Source organism: Perissodus microlepis, chromosome 23 (genome assembly GCF_051167445.1).
Source record: "Perissodus microlepis isolate ML-2025 ecotype Zambia chromosome 23, ASM5116744v1, whole genome shotgun sequence".
Taxonomy (NCBI): Eukaryota; Metazoa; Chordata; class Actinopteri; order Cichliformes; family Cichlidae; genus Perissodus; species Perissodus microlepis.
The window spans coordinates 14,692,110-14,703,630 of NC_140482.1; the positions used below are offsets into that span (position 1 = coordinate 14,692,110).

Genomic DNA, 11,521 nt, shown 5'->3' on the forward strand with positions numbered 1-11,521 from the left:
AGTGTTTTTGTACAACTTCATGAAGTTACATGTAACTTTTGATAGAAGGCTCAGACACACATATTTATGTGGTGAAATAAAGCGTTTTTTCATAAACTTCATAGATTCTTCCTGCCTGTGGGCGTCAAACTATACCCCCCCCCCTCCTTTCTGTAACTATCAAAACTATCATAGTCTAAAACTATCATTTCATATCAAAACTATCATAATCACATTATCTGACTTTATCAGTTATAACAATGAGAAACGGTAAACAATTTGGCAAATAAATGACTTATAATTGTGCTTACCTGGTCCAGATGATCCACAGCCCCTTTGCATTTGTTATAATCCAGGATGATGTGGGGCTTTCTCTTCCCAGAGTCCTGGACTTGTAGCTCACGGTGCCTGGTGCTCAATAAGACAACATTTTTTCTCTGCTTGGGGATGTAGGAAATCACAGCCTTGTCCCCCTGTAGCGACCTGGACGGGAGAGACGATCATCGAATCTTACTGCCCAATTAATTTGCTCAAATCTTTTTTTTTGACATGGTAGCAGGAAACAGAAGAGCCCTGTCTCCCCATCCCACAGGCTTGTTGTCGTTTCATGTTGAGACCTGTACAGGCCAGCCAGCATCACAAGCCCCATGTAAGCCTGCAACTCCTCATCTATGCCCTTCCAGTCTTTTACTGACCTGTTGCCCTGCAGGTTGGTGAAATGCAGGATTTGCTGCATAATGTCCTCTGCAAAAAAAAAAAATGGAAAGTGCTCACAGGGCTGCTGATCCTACGAATTGCATAATGGGTTGGTCCTGGGGTTAAAATGGGAGGAGGAAAAAATGGCAGGACCTCTTCATGTGTGGGTTGCCACATGATTTCTCCATTTTTAGATCTCCACTGGCCATCCTCCAGTCTTGTCTCTTCCTCCTGCTCTTCTTCCTCCTTCTCCTCCTCCTCACACGAGCTGCAAAGCTCTTCGGTGCCTGGCAAAAATTCTTCTTCGCTGTCAGAAGTATCTCCACTGCTTGTGGTATCGTTTTCACTTTCTGAAGAGTGCAAAACTGCAGCAACAGCCTCCTCTAAACTGAGTGCACGCTTCATTGTGTCTGTGCAGAAATGACCACTCAGACCAGGCTGCAAAGTATTCTCATAGACTTCAAAGGTGCACCTGAATAAACATGCTATACCATACATCCAATAAGAGAGAGGAGGCTCACTCTTGATCAAGAAAAAACATAAACGCACGCCTTTGATCTCTCTCCCTCTCTCTCTCTCTCTCTCTCTCTCTCTCTCACACACACACACACACACACACACACACACACACACACACACACACACATGCACATACATACACACACAATACCATTTTATGGTGGTTAGCTGTTTTATTGTCATGCGTTTTACAAGGTAAGATAACCATGTCCTGCATTCAAAACCACTGAAAATGTCTATGGTGGTGCTGTGCAAAATATTGTGCTGGTGTATGCTGGGTAATGGCACAGCTAGCGACTGGGTGACTTTATTCACCCGCTTCGGCTGTTATCAGTCCATACAATGGGCGTTATTAGCACAAATCAGTCCCATAGATATGGACCATCTCCTGCTAGATTGTTCAGAAGGTTGCTATCATCCATCCAGATGGAGGATCACTAACAGGAGCGTGGGAAGACTCCAGAATCCACTCTGGCTGGAATCCGGTGAATACAGCAGTGTGTACAGGTAAGACCATTTAAACGGACAGCATTTATAGAATGACTATTAAAAGTCAGCGAGTGTCAATAATGTTAATGTGGTTATGTTAGTAATACACCGAATGCTAATATAACAGCTTTAAGATGCATTTGTAGATATTATTACGTGTTTTACCGTCTTTATGGTGCTAGCTTAAAGTTACAGTGTAAACGTTAGCTTATATTGTAGTAAAGCTGTTACTGTTTAAACGATGTTAGCACAGAAATATTAGCTTCTGTCATGACTGATGAAGTTACTAGTTAATAAAGTTTCCAGTAAAGTGTTTAATCGCAGCCACAGATTGACAGCAAATATCTCGATTAGCTTCAGTGCATCTGTAATAAATATGTGCAAGTTTCAGTGCTTCGTTTAAACTGTATGATACTTATACTGACCCAGGGTCAGTGTAAAATACAATCCTAGCTGTGTGAACAAAGCCTGGCTCCTTTAATCCTGCATGAAAAACCTCAGGATGCAGGTTATTATTACTCTTTCCTGCTGGCACACCTGTCACACCTGAGAGTCAGCTAGAAACGTACAGTGACGTGGACATCATGCAAAGACTGCCAGACTCTGTAATACTGCAAATGATCAGTGACTCAAGTTAACACTAAACTTTAAACGGTACCTCTGTGTCTCTGTGTGTCTCTGAACATTTAGGATTGAGTCGGGCTGCATCAGCTGAAGCTGTTATTTGTATATATCAGTATTTTTTTTAATTCAGGTGTGGGGAAAATACGTAAGACTGCAGTGAAGCGATGTACCAGATTAATCCCTGGCCAAAGGTATCGTACTTAAATCAGACTACTGATCCAGCCACATCAGCCTTTTGTGAGGTCTGTTTAAAGTAGACTAAAAATGAACTGCAGGTTCCTGAGAGGTGGACTGTGAGCACAGAAACACATGTTCATACATACAGCTGCAGCAAACTTACATTAATTTTAAATAGATTTGTTACTCTGATGTCTGTCTCTGTGTTTGTCCTCTGACAGACTGGTGACCTGTCCAGGTGTGCTCTACCTATGACTACTGGGACAGGCTCTAGCCTCTGTAATAGAATTTTTCTGATATTTTCATTTAAAGTATTTAAGTGCTTATGCATATGCTTAGTTGTGACACTGTTATAGACTGTTCAGTGAAAGTTTCTAAAACTAGATGAACTTACTTCAGCGTCAGCAGTTTGAGAAAACAACTCCCTTTACAGGTGCTGATAACGCCAAGGGCACAAAACAGCATAACCATTGATCCGTTAGGTTTCATAGCGAGACACATGAAGTGGCAGAGCTGACATGACTGAACTGTGATGTTTGATGTGTGTTTGCTCTCCTGTGCGCAGTAATAAATAGCTTGATCAAAATTCTTTCTGTGTTGCAGACTTTATTTAAAAAATTCCACAACACCCTCCACCCTCCCACTGTGAACATGAATTGAATATTCAGAAGACATTTGTTTAAATAGTTCTAGAAATCTGAGCTGTTGGTGTGTCCTTGGATTGTGTGGTAATAATATTAGCGCCTGCAATCTTTCTTACTGAATCTCTACTATGAGTCATCTTACCTGAGATTAATTCTATGTTTACCTGTCAGCCTGGACAAATGTGCTGTGTGAAGGAAATTAAATTAAATCAGATCTGAACTGCGTACATTTAAGGAACCTGTTCATATTTAATTGAAATATGAACCAGTGATTTTTTGATTGCTGATTCCAAGAGAGTCTTTGTGGAAATCCTCTTTGGCTTTTTGTTATTTTAATTCTCTTTTCTGTTTTCCAGAACAGTTCTCCACAGTCACTGTCCATATGGGTCAGTGGGACCAAGAAGCACTCTGCTAATGTGTGGACTCTGACCAGCAACATCCAGCAAGACCCAGACAGCGTTTTCTATCTCCCAGCTGGAGTTTTTTGTTTGTCTGTGACTGGAGAGTCAGATTTTTGTTGAGCTTCACACTTGCAGAGGTAAGTCAGTTTGCAGAGATCCCTCCCACCCTGGCTTTTATGTGCTAGATTCTGAAATCTAAATCTAGAATCTGAAACAGTAATATTTCAGTGACTGCTGCTTATACCACAGGTTAATACACTCTACTGATCCCTGATAGGAGAATCATCAATTTTGCCAACAAAGAAGCCTGGTGGATGTTTGTTTACAGTCTGATGATGGGACATCATGCTCTGCATCTTCAAAGATGCAGATCCTCATTATTATTCATACCCAGTAATGTGAAGTATGCTTATATCTACTATAACTGAACCAACCTGGTGCTCTTCATTGAGTCTGAATGTTGGATATTGTATATCTCGTGTTCTCTGGGCTTTGTTGTCCTCAGTCTTTTTGCAGGATCAGAAAACAAAACCAGGAGGCGCGTAAATGTTTCTTCTCCATGATGTTTCTTCAAATGTTTCTTCTGGATGATGATAAGACTGTGACACGGGATGCCACCTTTGGTCTTGTGATGAAGAAAAGCTCAGGAAGAAGTGTGATTAAATGGTACCCACATGTGTGCTGCTGAGAAGGATGTACAGGGGCACCTGCAGCCAAATCCAAGCCTCAGGTTAGTTGTAGTTGCAGAACGCTATAGACTGAGACATCTAAGGCATCAAATGTTTGATTAAACGGATGAAATTATAATATAATATAATATAATTATCACTTCTTAAAATCTGTAGCAACTTCAAGTCTGTCAGCATGCTGAGCATGCTCAGAATGTGACAATATATTTTTGTTCAATATTTAATTTCTTTCAGTTGCAATTGTTAAATGAAAAAAAATATATATATTCTTATAATTTAGCAAACTAATTTATCAAAAAAAATATATACATATATCTGTATTAGTTTTAATAAATTAATTTGACACCTGTATTGAAAATACCATATTGTATTCATACAGAATCAGTATGGTATCATTGTTTGTCTGTTCACTGATTGTTGAAGCTAAGAGCTACTTTGATCTGTTTAGATCTAAAGTATCCAAAGTTGAGCTCTAATGTTTCTTCACCCCTTTGTGTGTGATATGTGATGTCCTACATGCTGGCAGAGCGGCAGTTTGTGCTCACAGATGGTGACGGTGTGGAAAGACGGTGCTGTTTCCTCAGAAGAGTGTCACAAAGGGCACCAGTCCATCTCACCACCTTGACTTGCTGACTGATGCTCGTCTGCACTGCACAGAGGAAATCAACTGACCGAGGTTTGTCCAGTGACGTGTTATGAAATGTATATTTGTTTTATGCTTACAGATATGTTTTTCTTGACAGAGGCTCTGCAGAGGTTTGACAAAGCAGAGAAAATATGTGCTTTACATTTTACTGTGATTTATTGAGATATTTGTTGCCTGATGTTCAGCAGGAATGGAGAAATAGAATCAAAGGGAGATGTTTTTGATGTTTTTGTAATGATGTAAGTAAATCTTCAATATTATTTATTTGCTTGGTTATATTAGGAGTGTTTCTGAGTGAGGGGGAGAGGAGTCATCATCCAGGTAAAGTGACGTGGATCAGTGGATACACTTGTCTCCCCTTTAAAGGAGACAATCCAAGTCATCCTTAAATGTTAGTGCTTTCAAATACACAAACATTTTTAAAGGACAAAAATGAACATCCAACTTTGACTGTAATACAAAATAAATCTTTGCATGTGTGTTTTCAAACTCTCAGATGGGCAGTATATCAGTCTTGGACTGTCTAACCTGCCGGAGCAGCATTGAATGATCACCACACATGAGCATGTTCCTGCAACATTCAGCATCTGATCTGTCATCTGTGTGCTTCTGCTTTTGGTAAGTAGAGTTACCCAACTCCAGTAACTCTAAACACATGCCATCCATTTCTAACGGCCTGGTTACTTCCTGTCAGTTACTTTAGAAACCATGTGGTCACCTGACCTAACACTGTTTCTTCTTCTTCCCCTTAATGTTGAAGTGTCAAATGTCAAACAACTGGAGAGGAAACTACACCAGTGTACTGGGACGTTTCAGTAACACGTGCCAGATGCTGTTCCTTCATGGTGACATCACCAGAGACAGTCCCGCCCACCTCAGGACCAATTGATTATGATGATTATAATGATGACAGCGAGCGGAACTAAGACTGTAAAAATCCACGACCAGAATGTTTAGATGCTTTCTAATTATTAATGAATACTGAGAGCCTCTTTCTGTGTTTTGTCTGTTTTGGGTTTTTACCTCATTTGTTACTAACAAAGTTCACCAAACTCACATAGTTTACATTCTGTATGTTTCCATCAAGGTTTATTTTCTTAGAAATCATAGTTTTTCTCCTTTTCTCTTTTTCTCTTTTGTAATTGATGATAATTCAGTGAATATACTGCGCTGCTTCCTTTTATTGCTTTAAGTTTTTCAGTGTCCAGTTAGTTTTTACTGCTGTTTGAATTCTCTGAATGTTTGACCCTGTAGACTGTTTGATGGACTGCTTGTCTTCCTGTTTGTAACCGCTGCCTGTTTTTGACTAAAGATTTGGATTTCTGACTTTAACACAGCCTCTGCGTGTCCTCCCTTTCTGTTCTCTTCCTCTGTGAATGTGTTGCATGTGTCACAGATTCATTTTATTAACAGCTTTCCCACAGTGAGTTGCATCAGCATTCATTCACAGCACATTTCAGAAGGATTCAGATTAATAGAGTGATCTTATAGTCAGAATTATCCTGACAGAGTGCCACTGTAAATTATCTTTCATCAGGTAAATTTTAAAGTTCAGTATTTCAAAGCAGGAGTTATGAAGAATCATATTGGCATTAGGACTGTAACAATATGTACTTACAAACTTAAAGTTTTTTAATTATGTTAGAATATTGGAAGACAATCAACTTTTAGTGTTTTCCGCATATTAATTATTCTGAAATAGAGACGGTGACCCTAACTGTACAGAAGCACACTAAACAACTGACAATCTAACAGACATCATTGGCCTGAGCCGTCATGCACAGTGAGTCTGATCCTTTGCTGTGAGAGTATGACAAGCATGTTTCTGGTCAGTTTGGAAGAAATAGTATCACAATGTTGATCTTTTTTTCAATATTCCTTCTCTTTACAACATAAACTGTGATCAAAGCTACTTATGTTCACAGCATGTAATAATACTGACAGTCCAGAGCATTGTGGTCTGTTGAGCTAGGGTTAGGGTTAGGGTTAGCAATTCAGACATATGTAATCAATATTAAACGTCTCTGACGTGGGCCACTGTCCGCAGTGTTGGGAAATCCATACCAGGCTGGAACAAGTCAAGGTAGGTGAGCATCCACGAGAACACAGCAGATGCATCCTACTAATACTGACAGGACCAGGAGACTCCAGAAACCGAGCATCTTCTCTTCAGTGCCATCCTCTCCTGTCACCCTCTCTGCCCGCAGCTCTTTGAGTATGGGGTAGATAAGGGCGCAGAGAAACCCTTATTACTAATTTGTATTATAATTCAATTTTCATGAAATATTCATATTCAGTATCGGTCCTTTTATATTATAACCACGTATCCACCCAGACTCATGGTGGGGCAGGGCTCTGTCCTGGGATGCTTGAGTACAAGGTAATGTAAACCTGGCCAGGTATCCAGTCTGTCAGAATTGTTTTCAATATTTGGTTCAAAAACATGAGTGACAACAAAAATCCAACTAGGATTCTTGCATATGATGAATGAAGTCTGTCTTTGACTGTATTGTCCAGCTGATCCATCAAACCCCCAGCAGGTGAACCTTATTCATGACATAACACCGCAACAATGTAAAAAATTAAACAGCAACAGTCTAAATGTAAAGTGCATTCTAAAGTCCTCTTCAATAAATTGTATGCAAAGAGTCATTCAGGTCACTACAGAACCCAGAGTCTCCATCATTAAATCTCTGGTTGCTTCATTTTTCTATCCTATATCAGATACTTTAAAAGTTAGGTTAGGTAAAGTTGCATTCTCATGGTGAGGCAAAGTGCTTTATGTGTGTGTGTGCGTGTCATGAACGGCTATAAAAGGCCTATAATTAAAGAACAAAGCGGGGTTTGAGTTCGAGTTACGGCAGACTGTCACTACTTGTAAATGGAACGCAGCCTTCCTACGGCGGACAGCTAATAACAGGAATCGGACGCGGTCCACCCAAGTCCACAGCAACCACCATAGCAACCGCCTAGCATGACCTTAAAAACATATTCTGTCTTCATAACTATCAAAAACGTGAAATGATTTGCAAAGTGTGAAAGTGTTACAGCTGCAGAGAGCTCTGGCGGTATCTTTGGAAGCTGTTTACATAGCTAATAATATACGATGTAACTATGGAGACAGTCAGTCACGTGAGCTAGCGGTGCACGTTTACTACAGTAAATAAGGTGATTGTGTGCACAGCGTCCACACGCTGCAGAGGGTAAAGACATTACTTCAATATTGTTTTATATTGATATATATTTGCCTTCTGTTGACCATCACCTCAGGTTCACCATTACAGTTTCAGCCTACAGATGCACACTGTCTAAATATGAACACATTCAAAAACTCATGTCTCAGAAATAAGCACAGCTGTTCATGTTTGTCATTAGAGTTTTATTTGTAAGAAAATTATGAACTTCATATTGTGCATCAAATAAAAGAACATTTCACAACTCTGAGTCAACAGAAACAGGTAACAGAAATGTCTCTAATGTAGACATGTACAGTGTAGTGTAAGCATTAAAAGATTATAAAGGAAACACTAACATTTATGTGAAACTAATTGTAATAAAAATGAGCAGGTGCTTTATAGATTTAAAAGAAAGAATCTGAAAACAACACTTTTTTGGTCTAAGTGATCAAAGTAGAAAACAGAACTGATGTTCAAGAACAAACCGTAGCTGCACTAATATTACACATCTCGATCGTTGTAGTGAACAGACATGTTGCTTTTAAAACCACATGCAGTGTGTGACCATGACTGTTCACTGAGACCATGAACGCCACTTCGCTGAAGCATTCTTCTTCTTCTTCTTGCCATTAAATTGGAAGCAGAAGGAGCACGAGCTGATTTGATCTACTGAAAGGAAAAAGCAGAACATCTGAGCTGAAACCAGTCAGCTGAAATCATTAAGACAGGAACAATCATTCAATGCAGTGTCTCAGGTGGCTTAGCCTGTTACAACTGTTGATACAAGCTAAATACGGTTAACACACAGTGTCAGGGAATTCCAGTGTGGGAACTAGTGGCTTTACGTTTGTAGTCATTTAACTTTCATCCATTCATTCATTTAATTCAGGAGGAAGAAATGCCAGGTTGGTGCAGGCTGGTTACATGCATTTGGTCCCATGCTGTCTTTAACTAAATGACTTGGTTCATTTTATGGCTGGGCTGTATGTGGGGTTATATCATGTTATTTGGGCAGGAGTACCTGTCCCCTGTTAGACTTAGAAAGTTTCTCCATAAGTAGAGTTTCTAACTCTTCTAGCACATCTGTGGCTGACAGCTTTTTGGTGGCTCTTTTTACCCCACACTGGTTGTGAGTGTGTAAATAGCCCCACTAGTTATTTTGGGTTGCAGTTAACTTGGGAGGAAGGGGTGGGTATGCCATGACTAGATGAATAACAATTATCTGGGATACATAAATTTCATAATGCATGCATATATCTCTATCAATTAAACCTGGCCTGAGGGCTGCCATTTTTTACATTCAGTTATTTCTCTTAGAAATGTTGGAACTAAATAATGAATGTGTTACAGTTAAAGTGAAACACTGGTCAGTGTAAATGGCTCATTGGGACACAGAAACCTTTAAATTAAACCTGATATCTAGTGTCAAACAATATCAAAGCTGTAAAAGATGTTTACAGTCAGAATTTATAAAACTATGATTGTAAATAAATTCAAAAGAGTGAGCTTTTCTCTTTGTGCTGAATATCAACACTGTGATTTCTTAGACTGTAAGCTTTACTTTAACACAACCAGTTGTAGAAGCCGTCACTCCAAATGTCTTTTGATAACAAGAAAAAAATACCTTTTCAGTACACGGCCTGAAGTTCTTCTCCGACATCTTCTGCCATCAGCTTTGTCTGCTGGTTTGAAGACAATAAACCACAAAAAAGATGATTTAGTCACTTTGTCTGCGTCATGCAGCTCGAATGTGTCATGTAACGATGTTGAATAGCCGTCGTTATCCCTCTGCTGCGTCAGTAGGATTGTACTGTACAGCATCTCATTGATATGTGAGGAATGCTAATGTAACACGATAACAGACTTACATCATTAAAATATAAAGGGCAGGAGATATTTAGATATTTTTTATATTTATATTACATTTTATAGCTGACGGATATTACTAAATAGATAGAATTTACTAAATAGCTGGATGAACATGAAAAATATGTCTATAATAACAAATGACCATGAGAGCCAGTAGAATTAATTCAACTGGACACTCAAAAGATGTCCTTAAATGCTTTAAGTGGCAGAACAGACTAACAAACAGTTAATCGCTTACTTGAGATGAAATCTGCTCAGCTACTTTGAAAACAGCTTCTAACTGGTTCCTCCTTTAACAGGATGACTGCTCAGGGGTAAGGCCATCATGCAATCCAGCAACCTTTATGGTTCTGCTATTAGGGAACTATAGGGAAACCTTCCAGCGCCTCCTGTGAAAGACACAGGGATAAACACAAACATTTATTAACATGTTCCACAGTGTTCCAGTTTGATTTTCTCATCCTGTGGACAACAACATACAGGGATGCAGGTTTATTGTTAACTTTTGTAAGGTTTATTTAGTGAACATATCCAGCTGCAGCTCCACTGTGATCCTGAACTGGATAAGCACTTAAGAAAATGTGTCAATAAATGGACATACATCAACTTACTATATTTATCCAAACAGACTGGACCAATAATGCTTCACTGAGTTACAGTGTAAGAATGTCTTGTGCTGATATACCTGCAAACTTGACAACAAAGGTTTTTCAGACTGCATGTAGCTGTCCTCTATGTCAGTTAGCACATTTACATTTATGTCACATTTATTTCTGCTTTCCCATTTTATAATTATTACTTACATTTTGATTAGATACCTTGAGTTTGTAAATGATCAGATTACATAATTGGAATACAATGTATCCAATTCAGGGTTGCGGGAGGATGAAGCCTATCCCAGCTGATACAGGACAGAGACAGGACAGGCTGCCAGTTTATTGCAGGGCTAACACAATATGTGTAACAGAAAATCCACTTAAATGTTTGATATTTGTTATAATAATCATAATTATGACTATTATTTAAAGGTTTCTTCATAAATACATTTTGATTTTTTATAACCCCTAAAATACAAACCTGAGCTGTTTCAGATTCTGACCTCAGTGACCTGGCTGTGTCCTCACTGCAGCTCCCTCTTGGAAGTACGTCTGCTTCTTGTCTTCCCCCAGTGTTGACCGCCTGCCCTTGATATCACGTACTGTAATTGAGGAACAAAAAAGGACAAACACTTGCCTTCATTTAAGAAGTACATTCATACAGAGATAATCTATTGAAACACACTAGTTCACCCTTTTGGGAGGAATCAGTTCCTGTGAAACATTTCTGTAAATGAACATCATGTGGAGAATGAATGAAATGAGTTCTTCAGGTGACTCAGCAGTCCCACACTGACAAATGAAATCTAGTTAAACTATTAAGCATATTTGCTCTTCTGAAATCTGTGTTAAACAACAACAAACATAAATTAGTAACAAAAATACAGCTGAGTATAGGCTTTACAAACCACCAGCAGCCATAATGCTAAATTTTAATCTTCAAATGTTTCTGAGCCGTCTTCAACCTGCTTTTAACACATTAAAGTCCCAATAAATAAAGTCAATGCAGCCTGACT

General features: G+C 39.1%; 2 long non-coding RNA genes across 3 annotated transcripts; one reads left to right on the forward strand and one right to left on the reverse strand.

Annotated features, from left to right (window-relative positions):
• Window positions 1-761: 761 nt before the first annotated feature.
• LOC146361054 (uncharacterized) lies at window positions 762-6,317 on the forward strand. Of its 2 annotated transcripts, XR_014799511.1 has the most exons (9): window positions 763-1,120; window positions 1,621-1,701; window positions 3,485-3,666; window positions 3,779-3,922; window positions 4,035-4,259; window positions 4,745-4,894; window positions 5,147-5,255; window positions 5,361-5,482; window positions 5,625-6,317. It is a non-coding gene; the product is annotated as an uncharacterized LOC146361054 (long non-coding RNA). The 2 variants fall into 2 exon arrangements; XR_014799512.1 differs by having other exon boundaries at window positions 762-1,120; window positions 3,807-4,259.
• A 1,905-nt stretch (window positions 6,318-8,222) lies between these two features.
• Window positions 8,223-10,427, reverse strand: LOC146361055 (uncharacterized). The gene is made up of 3 exons (XR_014799535.1): window positions 10,148-10,427; window positions 9,665-9,722; window positions 8,223-8,709 (listed from the first exon to the last, which is right to left on the reverse strand). It is a non-coding gene; the product is annotated as an uncharacterized LOC146361055 (long non-coding RNA).
• Between the last annotated feature and the right edge of the window lie 1,094 nt (window positions 10,428-11,521).